At 48.1% G+C, this 19,145-nt stretch overlaps 1 long non-coding RNA gene across 1 annotated transcript in view; it reads left to right on the top strand.

The window, feature by feature from the left end:
- The first annotated feature begins 615 nt into the window (after nucleotides 1-615).
- LOC131484673 (uncharacterized) overlaps nucleotides 616-19,145 on the top strand; it is a 92,536-nt gene continuing 74,006 nt past the window's right edge. Inside the window, exons 1-3 of the long non-coding RNA XR_009248385.1 lie at nucleotides 616-984; nucleotides 4,982-5,021; nucleotides 7,829-7,954. This is a non-coding gene — a long non-coding RNA (uncharacterized LOC131484673). The remainder of the gene's footprint in view (nucleotides 985-4,981; nucleotides 5,022-7,828; nucleotides 7,955-19,145) is intronic.

Here is a 19,145-nt window from a genome sequence, read left to right as displayed (position 1 = left end):
CACCAGGGCTCGGCAAGAGTCCTCTGGAGGTAGCAGTGACAACAACGACAATGCAGCTTTCATGTTCCTCAGAGGAGACCCTGTGGGAGGGAAGCCCCTTTCTTTCCCTCCAGCCCACATCCCCCTTCCCAGGGCCATACGTTGTTGCCGGCTGCCTGGGAGGGGAGGCCTGGAAGCTTCCTCCTGCCAGCTACTTCCCGGGAATGGGAACCTCTGCAGAACCTTCCCGCCCCAGCACTCCTGAGCAAAGAGCCAAGGCAGGGTAAGCCTGTGCATAGAGGGCCTCAATTTCAGATCAGATTCACAAATTTAATTTCCTATTCCTTAATTTAATTCTGCATTTTAGTTTTGTTTTTATTATTTACATGGGTTCCCTTTAATGATTCCAAATTGCTGCTGCCCCTCTAGCAGTATTTTGTCGTAGGTTAACTTCTTGAAAACTGATCAGCGTTGGAGTTTATTCCGCGCTGGGTTTAGTTATTTTCTGAAACGAAGCACAATTAAATTAGAATAATGAACATGCTCTTTAGAGGATTAATTCATAATGAGCAGGCCATGTGCTACAGCTCACAGAAGAAAGGGCACGAGGACCGAAAGCTGTTTTTTCTGCCTAAATATGAAAAGTACATTCTGCAGAGCAGAACAAATCAGCTAATGACATCCAGAGCGCTGGCCAGCCCCAGAGCGGCACGGAGCTGGCATCTGGAGTTAGCGCGATCCCCACCAACACTGCTGCCTACCTTCCCTCCCCGAGAAGCCTGGCAGCTGGTGACTTTGCCTGGCTCCTGGCTCCGCAGCACAGCTTATAGAGGCCGCCGTGCACCCCCTCAGTTCTACCCCAGGAAGCCCCAAATTCTACAGCCTGTAGCTTCTCAAGCTTCATCCTCAGAACTTCCCAGAGCCCATTCATTCATTCATTCAAGGAATGTTTTACTGAGCTCCTGCTATGTATTAGGCATCCATGGATACACCCTTGGGATACAGGTAGGAGTGTGGATGGTGAGTTGAGGAAGGGCAAGGCCAACAGGGCCTGAAAAGAGAAAGACTCAGGGCAGTGAGGGGGACAAGATCGTCCAGGGCCTTGGCTTCTTCTCTGAATGAATGGGTAGTCACGGCAGGGATTTGAGCAGAAGTAGTATATGGTCTGACTTACATAAAACGATCTCTGACTGCTGGCTGACAAAAGATTTTCTGGCCTGAGGTGGGTGAGGTGGATAGAAGCTGGGAGACCTGTCAGGAAGCTAACAGCTTAGGCCTCTAAAACTCTAGCCTCAGGTTCTCCAGACGCCCCCGAAGTGCCGAGCCCAGGCTTCACTGCCAGCCCTGGAGGTTTAGAGTCTGTGGAAACTCCTGCCTCCCCGAAGAAGTGGTTTTCAAGCAGCTGTGAGGCATGTTCAGGGGCATCATACCTCCCCGGCCCCAGGAGACCCCTCTACAGCCTCTCCCCAGCCCTCCCACTGATCTTTAGGTCAAAAAGCCCACAAGAAAGGGGACTTTTAGGCAGGAGACAGCCCTACCTTGTCCCTTTGGTTGTCTCAGGCTCCTCGGAGAGGGAGACACCCTCTCAGCCAGGTAACTGACAAAGTGACATCAGAAGGCCTCTACTGTGCAGATCAAAGCAGGAGAGGACCCACATCTGCGGGAACCAAAGCAAGGAAGAAGTACAAACAAACCGAATGAATAAATAAGCAGATGAATGATTGATGGGGGAGGGGGGTGAATGATGAATGAGTAAATGAATGATTGATGAACAGACCCAAGTGTATGGCCAGCTCCACCACTCTGCTCTTTTGCTGTGTTGTCTCCTGGGAACCACGGAGTACAGATCCTCCCGTGGCCCTCAACCCTAGGATTCCCCACTGGAGTCGGGACCCCGCTGCTTTTGACCCCAGAGGCGGAAGTAGCTTTGGCTTAGGAGTAGAGGCCTGTGGCTGCAGGGGTGGGCAGTCTGTAGGTTCTGAGCGAGGAGAGCTCTGAGGATCTCAGACAAGGGGAAGGTGGAGGGGGAAGAAGTTATTTTGAAATGTAGGTTTTATTATTTCAGGTATGGTGAGGCCGACAGATCAGCAGATGATTGCCATTGAAAAGACAGTTTGTTATACACGTGGATCCGAAGGGAAGGGGACCTGCCATGGCAGGGCCACGCAGGGAAGCACGAGGGTTGGTCAGGAGGCAGAGGGAGTAAGGGGAAATGTGGTCAAGAGCCATCGTTGTGGTTTCCACAGGAGGGAACAGGCAGGCAGGGTAAGCAGACTTAGGAATGGCTCCTTTGAATCATGTCAGCAGGTTCTGGGGCATAGGGGCCCTTCCCAGTCCCTGGCCCCGGGAGATTAGGGGGGGGCGGGGGGGATATTGGTTTGGAGTGTGAGAGCTCAAGAAAGGAGGTGGTTGGGGCTATGGGCTCGGGATTGGTCGCTTTGTGTATGAGTGGTGTGCTGGAAGGTGCGTTTTTTAATGTCTCTGGGAACGGTTAACCCTGGCAGGGGAGGTCTTTGCAGTGCCAGCAAGGCCACGTCAAAGCACCAGAAATACAGCAAAGGAAAAGGCTTAATACGGGGGGGAAGAGGACAGATTTGTTTTTTTCCTTTCCTAGTCCCACACCAGACTAGCATTCTGCAGATGCTGGGCCTTGGATTAGTCTCATTCATTCTAGGGCCTGTGAGGCTAGAGAAGTCCATTTCAACTGAGCGTGTGACTGTATCAGCTCAACAGGCAGAAAGAGTTCAGTGACTGAGATTTCCAGAAACTTCTCTCAGTGAGGCAGGCCAATGATAACTTCAGCTCAGGCCCAGAAATCTCCTCCCCTGCACTGGCATCACGGACACTGGATGTGCCTCCACTTCCAGAAGGTTTTGTCTCCCCGTAGGGCGAGATCCTGCTGCCCTGAGGGCAGAAGGGCCCTATTCAAGGAAGCAGTGCATGGAGACCCTGGGTCTTACAGGCCCGCTCAATTTTGGAGAAGGGACTTGCCCAGGGATTCCCATGGAATCTGGACTGTGCGTTTGGGGTCAAAGACCACTCAAAAGAGTACAGGTGTATGCCCCACTTCATTTTCTGAACTTTAATAGATAGTCATAATAAAACTGACTCCCATTTATTGAAAGCTTACTAAGGGTTAGATGTCAGGCGAAAAGCTTTGTATTATGTCATTTAATTCTCTCATCAACCTCAGGATGTAAGTATGTTTACTCTCATTTTACAGAGGAAACTGAGGCCTAAAGAAAGGCTAAAGAACTTGCTGGTAAGCGGGGAGCCAGAATTGCACCCAGATGGATCACGGCCACTGGGAATTGAAAACTGAAGAGTTGTTTCCTGGAGGCCCCTTCCAACAATCCTGCTGATCTTTCACTCCCCTGGCCCCCTGGTTCTTAACCCTTTAAGGGCTGCAGAGCCCTCTAAGCGCGTGAGGAGTGGAGAAAGTCGTCCTCGAAAACAGTCATTTTGCATTTTGCACAAGTATATTTCCCAGGCAATTTCAGGTGTCCACGGGCCCTCCTGAAGCTCAGGAACCCTGCTTTTGGCATTGGCTTGCTGCAGTGACTTTTTTTTCCCCTCAAAACCTCCAGGGCATAGGGCAACCCTCAGGGCCCTGAAATCACCCCGGTGGGGAATGGAGGCTGGCAGGACAGGTTAATCAATGAAAGCCCCTACACGCTCCTTCCATAATTGCATTCCTGCCTTCTCACCCTAACAGCCAGCATTTAGGGTAATTGCATTCCAATAAGGCTCCCAGGCCTCCGGGGCCTGCCCTGGAACCTGTTGACAAGCCATCTGCTTCCAGAGGGGTTCTGCAGACCAAGACAGCCTTTTAAAATTCTTCTCTGTTGTGTTTGCTACAAGAGAGACAAAGGACGCTGTAACAGATCTTGTCCAAATCCCACTTTCTTAACCCACCCACATCAGCCCTGGAGCCATGGACGCTTCCTGTGTCCTGAGCTGTCTTGCAGATGTCAAAACAGCAGCACCTGTTCCTTCAAGTGGGTGACCTTTAGAGACACCTGGCTTTGAGGCAAGGTGGCCAGTACCAGAAGGCTGGGCAGAACCCGCCTGGGCTTGGGCCCTCCCTCGAAGTTGGCTATTGTGCTGGGCCCCTCCCCCAGCTTCACTCATTTATTCATAAGATTTATTGGAACCGCCCTCAAAGGGCTCCCGCTCTTTGCGAAGAAAACCCACGATACGAAGAAGTAGGGAATCCCCCGAGGAACAGGGATGTTTCATGAATCCGGAGAGTCTTATTTCCAGAAATATAACTTCCTCGAAAGAAGGTCCATGCGTTCTCCAGGCACAATGAAGTCTATGCAATTAACAGAAAAAGTGCAGGGTTCAGGGTGATTTGAGTTTCACTGTTTCCCAAATAGAGACGACTCCTCTGCTCACCCCCACCAAAGGAATGAGGTATAAATGGAGAGGTCTGGTGTTTGTTATATGACTTACAGATGCCCCTTCCCCCACCACAGCCTCTGACGCTTCTTTCCTGTGAAGAAAACTCTCCTCTGGGGGCTCCTCTTCCCCGAGTTTGAGTCCCAAGAAGCCCCCGGCAAACCCGGCTCCCTTGTGCTACATCCTCAGGGCTGAGAGTTGATTCCCTCATCTCTGATGAGGCCTTCAGGCTCTTGCTCAGGGGAAATGGATTGTTTCAGGAAGGAAACGTTGTTGCTTCAGGAGGGAGGGGAGACCCCAGTGTTCTTGGGTGGTTAATCCCCTCTCCAACATTATAATCCCTGCAGCTGACATGTGGTTTGGCAGAAGAGGGTCAACTTTTCAGTATGGCAGGCCGGTGTTTGAATCCTGGTGCTGCCAGTCATGAGCTGTGTGACATTAAGCCAGTCATTTTACCACCGGGTATTTGTTTTCTCCTCTGGGGGTGGGGGTGAGGGGGGTGGGGGGGAGTAAGATTTACCTTCTAGGTTGAAATCGAAGAGGTAACATGCCACCTGTGCCTGGGTTTGATCCGTGATTTCCTTTCTTTTTCTCCCCACAGGAAGGCACAAACTTCTAAAGCATTCTGCAGATGTTAGAAGGTACTATTGGGTTGTTGTCTATCAATGCTCTTGGGCCAACCCTTTCTCCTACCCTTTACCCCCCACCCACCCCATTTCATTCTTCCTTTATCCTGATCTCTCCTTCCACCTAGAGCCTGAACTCTATTGCTTCTGGCTTTCCCCAGAGGATTTGGTTCTCATGGACAGGCTTGGCATCCCCCCTCTTCCCTCCCCCGTGGTTCACAGCAGAGGCCACCGTAGCATCACAAATGGGGACACCCATGGTCAGGCCGATGTGTCCATTCCCGCCTCTTCTGGCTTAACACCAGGGTCCTTATATTCAAGTCTATAGGTCTGCTACGCACACCTGCTATGGGTGGTGAGACTTTTCATGGCAGAGACTGGATCCTAAATGGGCAACCAGCCTCCTGGGGGTGAGCAGGGGCTCGTAGGACCGTGTGATGCACACCCTCCTATTCAAGGCCGTGCCCACTCCCGTCACTTCACTGTGACCACCGTCCTTGCCAGTATCATCACCGTCATGCTCACCCTGGCCATGGGCACCCGGCACCCCAATCAGGACCACCTGAGCCTCAGGGAACTAACACCTTAAGACACAAAGAGCCTCAAAGAGGACCCCACATTCGGACCCACTATTTTTAGGTATGTTTTGCTTGCTTACAGGTTAAGTGTTTTAAATGGAATCTTGAAAATCCCAAGTTATTGGGCGGGGGGGGGGGGGGGGGGGAATGTGGGTAGGGAAAGGGTCAGAAGAGGCCAGGGGAGATTAGGGATTTAATTAAACTGCCTGTTTGGGTAAGGACTTTTAGGTGCAAAGCTGCTTTGCATGATAATGGCAGTTTATCTGAATTCCATTCTACAGAAGGAAGCTCTTTTACACTTAATTACTGTGGCCGGTAAACCTGGCGTCTCCTTAATGCCCCTCCCCAGGGTAAGCTGGACGCCTTCCCTCTCAGCTTCAGCCCTGCTGGCCACTGCCAGGGACAGATCTCTCATCACGTGTCATCTGTCCCAGTATGAGGCCTATCCACGCACCTCGCAGTACCTAGGTGGCTGGAGGGCCCTTGGGATGACTCAGCAAAGTCAGGTCTGGTTCTGGGGTGACCCGCAAGCGTCCCCATAGGGCTCCACAGCCAGCCAGGGTGGCAGAGAATGGGTCTGGGATCAGACTGCTGGACCTGGGCCTGGGATTTCTGCGCCTAGAACCCCGAACAACCACCTGGTTGACTCCTGCTCCTAAACAGCAACCCTAGGCTGGCAGATATGTGGTGGCTAAGAGTGCTGGGTCGGGCGGGGGTGGGCTGGGTCTGGACCAGAGGGAGACTCCCTAGCTAACTTGTCAGGGCAGCCGGAAGGTGGAGGGGCCACGTCTTAGCATTTGGTGGTGGTGGTCTCTTTCCAGTCTCTTTCAGTAAGCAGTCAGGACAAAGGGAGAGGAAGATGGAAAGGTTTGGGGGTGTGGGAGGGGAAGTCAGAGAGCCCTAATACTGAGAGCAGGAAGCCACAGGGAGATGGGCCCCAGCATTTAGAGACTCCAGACACTGGGGCAGGCTAGGGAAGGGTTAAGGGGTTTGGGAGCTCCTGTTTCCAATCACTTGTCAGCCAGCTCAGCTCTCATCCTTATCAGCAGGGATAGGGCCGTGTGGGGAGAGGCTCCGGAGAGCTTTCCAAGCTCTTCCCAGACTCCAAGCTCTCAGCATTCTTACTACCTTCTACGGGCTCCCCTGCTCAGTCCAGGGGGAGCGCAGTGGGTGGAGGCTGGGAACCCAAACACATTTAATGGAGTAGAGTGTGAGTTACTAAATACAGCCCTGGGGTGGCGGGGGGCTGCAGAATCTCAGCAGTAAACCTTCCCAGTCAAGCTGCCTCTCCCTTCCCCCCGCAACTTAAAGCCAGATTAGTGCAGGCTGTCTTTACTCCTATTTAACTCACCATTTGGCTAAAACCCTTCAGTGGTTTTCCCGTTTGCAGTTACCACCGACTCAGAAATCTCCATTGTATATTTATGGAGTGACTTTTGGAATTTAAGTAGAGGAGCTTTCATTTTGGGTAAAATTCATCTTGGCAGATTTGACCTCTGCTAGCCTTTGGAGAGGGGTACAGTTTTTCCTTGTTGCCATCTTAACTATTTACTAATTGTCCCCATTTCAGCCGTTAAAAAAATTGCACGAGCCTGATTTCTACATCTTCACTGAAGATATTGAAAGACGTTGCCTGAGAGAGGGCTGAGGGCAGAACCCCTGGTCACGCCGGGATAGATTGTCCTCTAGAACTGGACATCAACCCGTAGTCAGTAACCTTTGGGCGTGGCTATTAAACCAGCTACTAATATCCCATATTGTGCTTCTCTAATTTGTAATCCACCAATGCATCCAGAAGACTGCCATGAGAAAAGATGCGTGCCTTTCTGAAATCCAATGCACTTGGGCCCCCAAATTAGCCCGATTTGCCATTCTAGCGCCCCTGCTAATGAAGGAAGTCAGGTTTGTGTGATATTTTGCAGTAGGACAGGAGATATGTTGTGAATGCATCTGTAAGCAGCATAAATACAGTTTCATAAGGAGCAAGAGTTGCTTGTCAGGAAGAACTGGTATGTGCTTCAGGCATGCCAGGGAGCAGATTCTGTAAAAGAGAACTGACCCAGGGAAGAAATGGGGGGGGGGGGGGGTGGCGTCTAAAGGGAATTTGAGTTGATCACAAGCAGTGACTAGGGTAGCAGTTCCTGTGATTTGGGGGGTCCTGGACTGCAAGAATAGATCTTGGGCTAGAACCAAGATTTCCCCCTGGAAAACTAGTCACAAAGGTCTTTGTTTTTCTGGATCTAGAAACTCCAGGCAGGTTCTGAACACCCCAGGCTGTTTGAGCCTCCATGGCTGCTACCAGTGCTGTTCCCTCTGGAATTCCTCTTCTGACGCTGCCTGGTGAACATCTACTCGTCCTTCATTTCCGCTGTAAGTGTTACATCTTCTAACTAGCCTTGCCTGCCACCTCTTCACCTCTAATTCCAGACTTTCTAGGTAGAACTCACTACCTTTCCCACGGTGACCGTTTGTCCTCCGTCTAGATGTATTGTGCACAGTTAAGAACGCAGACTCTGAAGTCCAGTGGAGTCATACTTCAGTTCTGACGTGGCTTCTCATTTTCACCTCTCGAGGTCCCAGTTTCCTCATCTGTAATGTTGAGACAAGAATAAATACTCAGTAGGACTGGCATCCCCAGCATCAGTAGATGGTGAACACAAAGGACTGGATTAGGTATCTGTTGCTGCATAACAAATGATGCCAAATTTAGTGGCTTAAACCAACAGTAAACATTGTCTCTCGAGGTTTCTGTGGGTCAGGAATTTATGAATGGTTTAGCTGAGTGGTTCTGGCTGGAGGTTTTTTCATGAGGTTATGGTAATCTGAAGGCTTGTCTGAAACTGGGGGCTCTGCTTCTTGGATGGCTGAATCACACAGCTGTTGGCAAAAGCTCTCAGTCCCTCACTGGTTATTGGTGGGAGGCCTCAGTTCTTCTCCATGTGGACCTCACCATAGGGCTTCCTGAATGTCTTCGCTACATGGCAGCTGGGGATCCTTAAGGAGACTGATTCAAGAGAGAGCGAGGTGGAAGCTGCAATATCATTTATGGCCTAGCTTCAGAAGTCACACACCATTTTCCCCACAAATTCTATTAGTTACATGTATCAGCCCTAAGCAATGTTGAAGGGGACTACATAAGTACATGAACACCAAGAGGTGAGGATCATCGGGGAACATCTTGGAGGCTATTAGCCCAATGTTTATCAAAAGTGTATCCTATCCTGGGGCACCTGGGTGGCTCAGTCGGTTGTGTCCGACTCTTGGTTTCGGCTCCGGTCATGATCTCACAGCTCACGAGTTCGATCCCTGCATCAAGTTCTGTGCTGACAGCACAGAGCCTGCTTGGGATTCTCTATCTCCCTCTCTCTCTCTGCCCTCCCCCGCTCTCTCTCTCTCAAAAATAAATAAAGAAAGAAACATTAAAAAAAAAAAAAGCATATCGTATGTATCATAAGGTGGAAACAAACCAAGTGTCCACTGACAGATGAATGGATAAAGAAAATGTGGTATATACAATAGAATAGTATTCAGCCTTAAGCTATGAAAAAAAAAAAAAAAAGGAAAATCTTGCTATTTGCAACAACATGGATGAGCCTGGAGGACACTATGCTAAGTGAAATGAGCCAGGCATAGACAAATATTGCATGATCTCACTTACACATAGAACCTAAAAAAGGAAAAAGTCACCTGCATAGTATCAGAAAGTAGAATGCTGGTTACCAGAGGCTGGAGGAGGGGGGTAGGGGAAAAGAGGGGATATTGATCAATGGGTACAACTTTCAGGTACAAGATGAGTAAGTTCTGGAAACCTAATGTAGAGCATGGTGACTTATAGTTAATAATAATGCATTATATACTTGAAATTTGCTAAGAGTAAATCTAAGTGTTCTCACTATGTACAAAAAATGGTAACTATGGGAGGTGATGGATATATTAACTAGTTTGTGGTAATCACTTCACAATGTATACATGTGTCAAAACATCACATTGTATAATTAACTATGTTTAAAGTTTATTTTTTTTAAAGATTAAAAACATTTTTTTTTTAGTGTTTGTTTATTTTTGAGGGAGACAGAGAGACGGAGCATGAGCGGGGGAGGGGCAGAGAGAGAGGGAGACACAGAATCCAAAGCAGGCCCCAGGCTCCAAGCTGTCAGCATAGAGCCGGACATGGGGCTCAAACTCACCAACTGTGAGATCATGACCTGAGCTGAAGTCAGATGCTTAACCGAATGAGCCAGCCAGGCACCCCAAGAAAGTTTATTTATTTTGAGAGGGAGGGAGTGTGCAAGCAAGCAGGGGAGGGGCAGAGAGAGCGGGAGAGAGAGAGAATCCCAAGCAGGATCTTCACTGTCAGGGCAGAGCCCAATGTGGGGCTCGAACTCACGTACCATGAGATTATGACCTCCGGACTAAGTCAGATGCTTAGCCAACTGAGCCACTCAGGTGTCCCCACGTTGTATACTTTAAATATATTCAATTTTGGGGGCTCCTGGGTGGCTCAGTCAGTTGGGCGTCCGACTTCGGCTCAGGTCATGATCTCACGGTTTGTGAGTTCAAGCCCCGTGTCAGGCTCTGTGCTGACAGTTTGGAGCCTGGAGCCTGCTTTGGATTCTGTGTCTCCTTCTCTCTCTGCCCCTCCCCAACTTGTGCTGTGCGTCTCTATGTCTCTCAAAAAATAAATAAATGTAAAAAAAAAATTAAAAAATAAATATATCCAATTTTTGTTTGTCAAAAAATAAACAATATTTTTAAAAGCCATATTAGAAGGGCTTGATAAATAGTAGCTGCTGTTACTCACACTCTGTATTCTCTACTAGAAAGTTAACCCCTTGAGGATAGCGACTCTGTCTTGGCTATTTGTATCCCAAGTGTCTAGTGTCAAGCATATTGGTAGGGACATACTAAATGTTGATGGAGAATACCTGAATAAAGCCTTGGAGAGGGTGATTCTAGCGGCAAGTTCAGAGTGATTGGAAGTTACACCCGGATGTTAAGTAGAATTCTGTAATTCAGTCGCATATCTGGAATTACCAACCTGTATAGAATTAATAATAACGGATAGTTCCTTCCATTTTTTGCTGTTTGAGTACCAAAGACGTTTGGTACTTAAAGAGCAGGCAGGACAGGTGATACTCTTATGATTCCCTTTGGAAAAGACACTCCAAGCAGGAATTTGGTGTGGAGCAATGGTCCCAACCCCGCTGATTTAAAGAGTGAACCTACTGCTGTTTAATTCCCCAGACTGAGTCACACATGGCAACCTCTTGGTACATTTGTCATACTCAAATTCCTATCTTGATGACTCCTGTGTCCCTTTACCAGGCTGAACAACCTCCCTTTCTAGAAGACTCTGATGCACATTTATTAGAGTTAATTAAAAGGTGCACAGAGAGTTTCATGTCAGAGACCTGCCTGGCTACTCCTGCCCTCTGGAGCAGGAGAGGATCTAACTCTAGCAGGTAATCGATACTCTGGGCAATATTAAGTTTCCAGACATCCAGCTGAAATTGTAAGCCTTGCCCCTACTGCCTGGGCTTGAAAGTTCACTGACTGTCTCTTTCCCACAGACAGAGCCCTCTGTCCCTGCCGGTGCTATGCTTATTTGCCCATCTTCCCAACAAGAAGCCATTCCCATGGGGCTGCACCTTCAGGAGCTCAGAGACAATGACCTGTGAATGAGCAGGTGTCCTCTCAGAGATTTCCCATGTAGATCACATTCCAACTTGTCAGAGGTCCCATTTCTCCCCAGTTCCTTGAACTCTCAGATGAGTGGCTTTAATTGGTTCTTTCTCTCTTTCTTTTGGTTAAGGAGAGTATGGCAAGAAGAGGGAAAATGTGTTTCTATTGGAATGGAAAGAGCTTGGTTGCACTGATCAATATTTTGCCTTTTGGTAATAATAATAATAATAATAATAATAATAATAGATCAGGACATGAAAATTGTAGATGGGACATACCATGGAAGAGAGATGATATCTGAATTGTATCTTAAACGAAATCAGGTCCTATAGGACTTTAAAAGGAAATTAAAAATGCTTATTGATTGAGATAAAAAAAAAATAACATACTTGAATCTGATATTATTTATCAAGGCCCATTGTAATCCAAAGCAACTGGACTCTGGAATGTCCCCCCATCTTGAGTGAGCTTCTTTTACAGTATTTATTTCACTTTCCCTTAGTATTTAACGAGAAAGAACATTTTTGGTAGAGATAGCATTGGGAAATATGGCCAGTTCAAGAGCTGGGGACTTGTGTATCTGAGGAATTCTTTGGGTGTAGGATCAAGGCGATGTGACTCTGTTGGTTTTCAAATTCTCCCTCTGCATATCTGTGGAAAGAATTGTGTCATTCCTGGTAGAAAATCCAGCCAAAGTATTCCCTTGGAGATAAAAACACAAAATAAGAGTTAAGAAACATTTTTTGGGGGGAGTCAAAAGAATGTTAATGAGACAGTTGATACAAAGAAGTTGAAAATAAAATAAATACTTATGACCAGTTGACAAGTTTGAAAAAAATAAAGAAAATATTGAGATTTCAGAGGGGAAGCAGGGATGGGGCAGAAAGAACTCAATAAGGGGACAATGTGGAACCAAACTGAGGAAGCAGGACTTTTTTTAAAATATTTTTTTAAATGTTTTTATTTATTTTTGAGAGAGAGAGAGAAAGTGAGGGAGGGGCAGAGAGAGAGAGAAGGAGACACAGAGTCTGAAGCAGGCTCCAGGCTCTGAGCTGTCAGCACACAGCCTACCGCGAGACTCAGACTCATGAATGGTGAGATCGTGACCTGAGCTAGTCAGACGCTTAACCGACTGAGCCACCAAGGCACCCCAAGGAAGCAGGACTTTTAACCAATGATTATTAGCAAAACAACAAAACAGTTACTGATTGTTTTGAAGAACAAATTATGGTTCTAGGATAAGGGACACAAATCATTCAGTCTTGGGAAGACCATACCATGTTGGACAAACAATGAATTTTATGGACAGTATCTCTTATTTCCTGTGTGATTGAGAACACTGTTCTTTGGGTCATTACATTCAGTTGACAATCATTTGTTGAGCACATACTATATGTCACATTGTTTGGCAAAGTCCTAAATATATTTTTTAAATCCTTATGACAACTCTATGATTGAATATAATTATTACCCTCGTTTTACAGAGGAAACTGAGGTCCAAAGAAATCACCCACTTGCTGAGTGTCAAAGTTAGGAAGCAGTGGGACAAAGCTTTAAACTTAGAAGGTCCTGAAAACTACCATACATAACTGCCCCTTGATAAGTACACAAGTAACCAAAATGCAAGACAGAAAGTGAAAAGCACTCCACAGGTGATCCAAACAAGCTACAGTGAAGTTCTAACCTCTGGCAAAGGCAGGGAAGGGCTCCCTGGAGTACGGGTAGCATTTGAGTTGGGTCTTAAAATGTGGGCAGGATTTCCTTAAGTGGGCATGAAGGAAAGCATCTTTAAGATGAAAGAGGTAACATGAACCAGCATTCAGAACTGGAAAAGCCAAAGGTATGTTTGGAGAATTTTACAATTCCAGTTTGTTGGGGAAGCCATTCTCCATGGTGGCAACATATTAGCTGGAGAGGGTTAGAAGTCATCAGGGAGCAGAGTTTCTCACACCGTCACGAGCACATGGCAACCTGTGGGTCTGGTTAAATGCAGCTTCTGCTTTAGCAGCCTGTGATGCTGGCCCCCCTGGGATGCCAAGGTGGCTGGGCTTGGACCACACTGAGCATCTGGCCTCTTGAGGGCCTTGCTTTCCTGGCTGAGGGGTGTGGACTTGTTTGGCAAACCCACGACTGCACAGATGGATTCTGAGCGGGGAAATGAGGCTTTAGGAAGATGTTCCATGGTTCTGCAGAGTCCTCCGGGCTTTGGCTCCTTTAGCCCCTAACTTGTAACCCTCAAAACTCACCACCCCATTTCAGTCAGGGTTCAGGCAGGAAAAGAGAAACCACTCTAGTTAGTTTAATGGAGATAATTTCACCCTGGCTTCTGATTGTCACTGATTTGCCAGAACTGCTTAGAAACTGTTCCCCTCCCTCCTCCAGGACCGGCCCGAAGCAAAATCTTTCCTATTCTCTGTGGGTTCAAGAAGGAGATGAAATATTAGCTTGGTCTTGGGCCATTCTGTGGGCCCATCCAGGTAAAGGCTGGGCCCCGTCACCCAGCACACTCTGGATCGCTTTTCCACAATCAGCAGATCTGCTCAGGGAATGAAAAATGCTGTTAATATCGGCCTGAAAAAAACATCATCAGGAAATTAAGTCTGTGGCTTTAAAAAATCCCACACTGCTTTCTGGCGCTGCTGGGTCTCCCATCGGGGATCTCTCCCTCTGCCTGGGGGCCTTCTTCCGGCCTCCTCCCCTCCCTATCTGGCCCTCCCACCCTCTGTCTCCCTTCCCCCAGCCTCCTCTCCTTCCTTTCCTTCTTTCTTTCTCATCCCACAGGACCTCTAGCCTCCTTCTTTCTTCTCACTGAGCTCCTCCTTTGTGGCTTCAGCCTGCCCTTCCTGTCTCTAGGCCTCCAGCTTTTCCTTAGCTCCAAGGAAGCATCTGTCTGTCTCCTTTTCACTTCCCATCAGGGAATCCTAAATGCTGAATAGGCCCTTCAGCCCGGGCCCTGAAGGGGACTTGGCTGGGGCACTGGGGAAGAGGGGAGGGGTGCGGGAACCTGCCAGGGCCATACAGAAGCCCATTGATAGGCAGCCCCTCAACACAGACAATCCAGTCCAGCCTCCATGGCTCCGGGTGGAAAAAGGTGTCCCTTGAGGTGGTGGCCAATATCCCGTACGTCGTGAATGACCTCAGTGTCTCTGGCTGGTGGGGGGAACTTCACTCTGTATCCTCCAAATCCTTCAGGCCTATCAGCCCCACCATTCGTGTGAATATATTTGTCTTGAAAATAATTTGTCAGTACATCTCCATCAGCAGCGCTGATTTCATTAATTGGAAGAATTAGCTCTTTGTGGCCAATGGAAGAATATGGAGCCAAAACACACGAAACACTTTTCCCTAGTGACCCAGAGACCCCTGGACGAACTCCTGGGTGCCATGAAAAATGGATCATTTTGCAGAAAGAATATCATTGGATGTTTATTTAACATCACTCTGCACCCCCCACCCCCACCCCCAAAGACCTTCGAATCACTCTCACATCTGGCTTCTTTTCCCCCTTCACTTTTTTTGTGCAAAGCCAGGGCAGGGAGGAAACTTCATCAGTCTGAAAACATCCAGCAGCAAAGTGTAAATTAAATGCGCAGAGAGGCCAGGAGAGGGGAACTCTTACATCCTGGGGGTGGAGGATTAAAGAGACCATGTCTTCATTCCCACTCAGTATGGGCAGAGTTGTTTCTGGACTCTGTGTTTGCCACTAGGATCTGTGTGACCTTGGGTAAGGCATTTAACTCTTTCAAGCCTCAGTTTCCTTACTGGTAAAATGGGGAAACAAACACATACTCATAGGGCTGTTGGAGGGTTAAAGGAGATAATATGCATAGAGAATATGGCACATAGTAGACACTTGATTAATGGTTGTTACTGTTATTGTTGCTGGCGTCAAAATCAGAGTAGAATGCCCACTGTTCTCATATCTTAGAGACCCACCATTGCTGGCCCCATTCAGGGAGACAGATGGGCAAAAATATATCCAATGAGGGGAGACAGATGGACGAAAAGGATGATCAAGGGTATCGGATGGAATGACAGGCCAATAGGGTGATGGACAGATGGAACATCTCATGGGGGATGCAGATTTATGGCAGCCCAAAGGAGACACTGAGAGATGGTTGTCCTGTGGGAAGGACAGATGGATGAGGGTCCAATGGGGGAGACAGAGAGATGACAGGCCAAAGTGGAAGACAGATGGATGGCAATTCCATAGTAGAATGGGGGAAGGGGTGGGCAACCTTATGACTAGGGAGAACAGATGGACTCATGCTGATGATGGGGCCCAGGCTTCCTGTTTAGTCTCTATTTCTCAGGCCAGGACATCCCTGAATTCACAAGAACCCCAGGGGCTCCGTGGGCATTTGAGAGGGGTGTGTCACATGACCTGGGAAGACTTTAAGCACCAGGGTCTGTTCGTTCCCACTCCCACAGCCCCTCCCTGGGTGGCCCCACAGATAAAGGCTCAGGCATGATGAGAAGGAGGAGGAAGAGGAGGCGGGAGAAAATATTTTGGAAGAAAAGGGAAGTAAAAACTGACTAAAACTTTTATTTATTTAAAATAAAGGTTGTTATGCTTGACTGTAAACATGCTGGCCCATCCCTCCCTCCCTCCCTCCCCTTCTTTCATGGCAGAGGGCTCGGACCACACAGCAAGCTGGGGGCAGGAGGCAGGGAGAAGGCCACAGGGAGGGGTGGGACTAGGGTGCCCCAGGTGTTTGGAGGGGATAGGGACCTAGGGATTCAGTGCTCTGCTGAGCACAGCTGGGCTGGGCTGGTCCTAGACCCACTGGCCCTCAGCTCCTAATCCTTTGGCATATAAACCTGCAATAGTCCGTATGGCCTTAACTCCACAGGCACACACAAGTACAGTCAATGTAGGAATGAGGACGGCACAGATAGGCACACAGACCGTCACAGGTGCCTGCCTCTGTTTCTCTCCTTGTCAGAGACAGACAGCAGTCCTAGAAGAGGTGGGCAGAACTCCAGCTGTGAGTCACATTTTCTATTTGAGCTAAAAATCCTTATCTGCCTTTGTCTTTTTTCTTTCTTTCTTTCTGGTTCCACCTGATTTCCTTTCGTTTCTTCAGTGACTGAGCCGTTTTGGGTGGCCTATAAGAACCTATGAGCTCCCCAGAGAAGGGAGACAGGTGTGGATGGATAGAGAAGAATCTGGACTAGAGACAGGTCTGGGGACCCTGTGCTGCAGGTCCTTTGTGAATACATTGCTGTGGCCACCATTGGTGGCCCAGCCAGACGGGGGAAGGACTGTGGTATGCAGGGTCAGGAGCAAATAGGCAGGAAATGTTTGTGATAAGAGGCTTCCTTCTTGCAAGCTCCGCTTATCCAGACCCAGCTGTGGAATAAGGGCAAGGAGCCGTCAGAGGCGGCTGCAAGAGCCAGCCTTTGGGACTGCTGGAAGAAGGGCTGCATTTGCTGGGGTTCCCCAGGGCCTGAAAAAAGGCAGCACTTGGGGATAAAAACGATCCTGGGAACCCAGCCAGGGCTGCCTTCTTTGGGGATCAGGAAGCTCAATCATACTTCATAAGTCCAAATCAATCCCTTAAGCAAAAGAAAAGAAAACAAAACCCCTGGGTTTTGTTAATCCAAGTTGCCCAGAAGGCAGGGCATGTCTAACTACTGCTGGCCCCAGGACATTTCATGCTCTGGGTTGGTCCCAGCTGGAGCCATTCATTAATATTAACCAGTAAAAATGGAAAGTGGAAGAGTGCATCCACAAGGACCAACCTGGAAGCTGTGGGCGAGAATCCATTCCAAGGTAGTCTTCTGCTGGGATCGGTCTCAGGAATGTGCTCCCCGGGCTCCAACTGTCTCCTGTTTGTTCAAGGCCCCATCTGTGGTTGACTTGGACAGCTCACAAAAGAGCTGGAAGTGCTGCAAAGGAGCACCCCATGAGTGGGGGTGAGGCTTTGGGCCTCCTGCTATTGTACCAGTGCACCTTCTTAAGGATTAGCAGCTTCCATCTATCCCTGGGGGCCCTGCACTGTAAATGCCTGTGTAATGCTAATTTGTGGTTGGCAGGAGATTGATTGGGAAGAAGCTGAACAATGGCAAGAGGAGGCTGAGCTCCCTCCAACTTCTGGAGCCTTTGGTGTGTGTGTGTGTGTGTGTGTGTGTGTGTGTGTGTGTGTGTATCTACTAGCGGGAATGCAGCAACAAGGGCACAGAGAGGATGATTGAAGGAGCGATGGGGATTAAGTCACTGACAGCCAATTCAGGGAGGTCCTTTTTTGATGTAAGTGACATCCTGTCCCTTTTGCTGTGTTCTGTTAGAAGCAAGCCTTCAGGTCCAGTCCACACTTAAGTGGAAGGACTTAGCAAGAGGCCAGAATCAATGAGAGCCATTTCAGAAGCTTGCTGGGACACTTAGTGCCGGGTACATAGTAAGTGCTCAGGAAAAGACGTTACCACGTCTAGTGATGTGGTCTGTGAAGTGGGCTACCTGGCCTTCAGTGGCCCAGGCCTCCGCTGTTCCATCATCATCCCTCTTGGAATGGCTGGGTTTTCTCTGGAGACTTTTCCTCTAGAACTGTGAGGGTTGTGACTGTCTCTCTGGGTGTGAGCTGGCAGACAGAGGATAGATGCTATCCCACACTCACACTGTCTTCCTAACAGCCTTTTTGTGACTGTGTGTGGTCTTACATTGTGGTCAGTGTACAGATATTTTAATTTCCTGCTCACCTGCTCAGTGGAGGATCTGATTTCTTCTTGCACGTATTTTTTTTTTTTTTTCTCCAGCAGCTTGTGGACAGGTATTTTTGTCTGACCATCTGGTAGCCATTCACCTTTATGATGGCTTGAGAAAGGAATTAATTTCACTTGTTTCTTTAGCCATATCTGCCTCCTTTGACAGCAAGTTACCTTTGTCACCTCTTAAAATTCTTACCGTGTCGGTCCTTCTGGTACCTAGGGGGCTCTTTAGATCCCCTAACTTTGTGCAATTGTGTCTCCTTCTTTGGTTTAGCTTCTCACGCCTTTCTTTTCGTATCAAGGTTTTAAATGTCCTGGATATACTTCTAAGGCCGTACTTCTCCCCAGCCACCACCCACTGAGAGTGATGGATTCAGCTTGGCTAGACCAGGCCAAGAGTAAGCAGAAAACGATCAACTGAAAGAGAAAATCTGACCCCTGCCCTGATCCAGTCAGGAGGCTGACTCCTGAGGTCTTTAGCCTCATTCTGGTGGGTAATTGGGGGAGGGCAGAATATGGAGAGATGGAGGAAATTCCTGAGAAAGAATGAGGTGGGTGGAACCTCTTCATGCCCTTCTGGATTTGTATCCCTACCTGTCTCAAGGGCCTACTATCTCCCCAGAGACCTCCTGAAGGTGGAGAAATCAAGGATTGGTATTCTGCTTGACAGATGGGACATTAAGGGCTTCTGCTTAACAGCCTCAGCTCAGCCTACCATGTTCTATTGTATTTTTGTTGGCAAGACAGTGGTTATACACTGGGCTATCTGGCCATAGGATATAAATACTTATGAGAAGTGTCATACTATGCCTTATCTGAAAATGGTGCTGTGTGGAGGGGATGGCTAATGTCCTGGTCAGAATGAAGCCAACATCCGTCTTCTGGGATCTTAAAAGTCCTTCTAGCACCACTCACACTCTAGTTTCTAATTGGTTAATAGACATGCTTGCCATTTCTAGGACCTGTTGCTCTAATGTAGTGGTCAAGAGTGTGCACTCTGGTCCATTGGGCCTTGATTTGAATCTTAATCCTGTCATTTACTAGCTCTGTGACCTTAGCTATCTTTTCACAGTCCCAGTTTTGACCTCTGTAAAATGGCGTATGATGGTTTGATTCTCATAGGGCTGATATGAAGATAATGCAAAGTAATAAATGCAATAGTATGTATAAC

This window comes from Neofelis nebulosa, chromosome 9 (assembly GCF_028018385.1).
Source record: "Neofelis nebulosa isolate mNeoNeb1 chromosome 9, mNeoNeb1.pri, whole genome shotgun sequence".
NCBI classification, from domain to species: Eukaryota; Metazoa; Chordata; class Mammalia; order Carnivora; family Felidae; genus Neofelis; species Neofelis nebulosa.
This window is presented reverse-complemented; position numbering and strand designations above follow the sequence as displayed.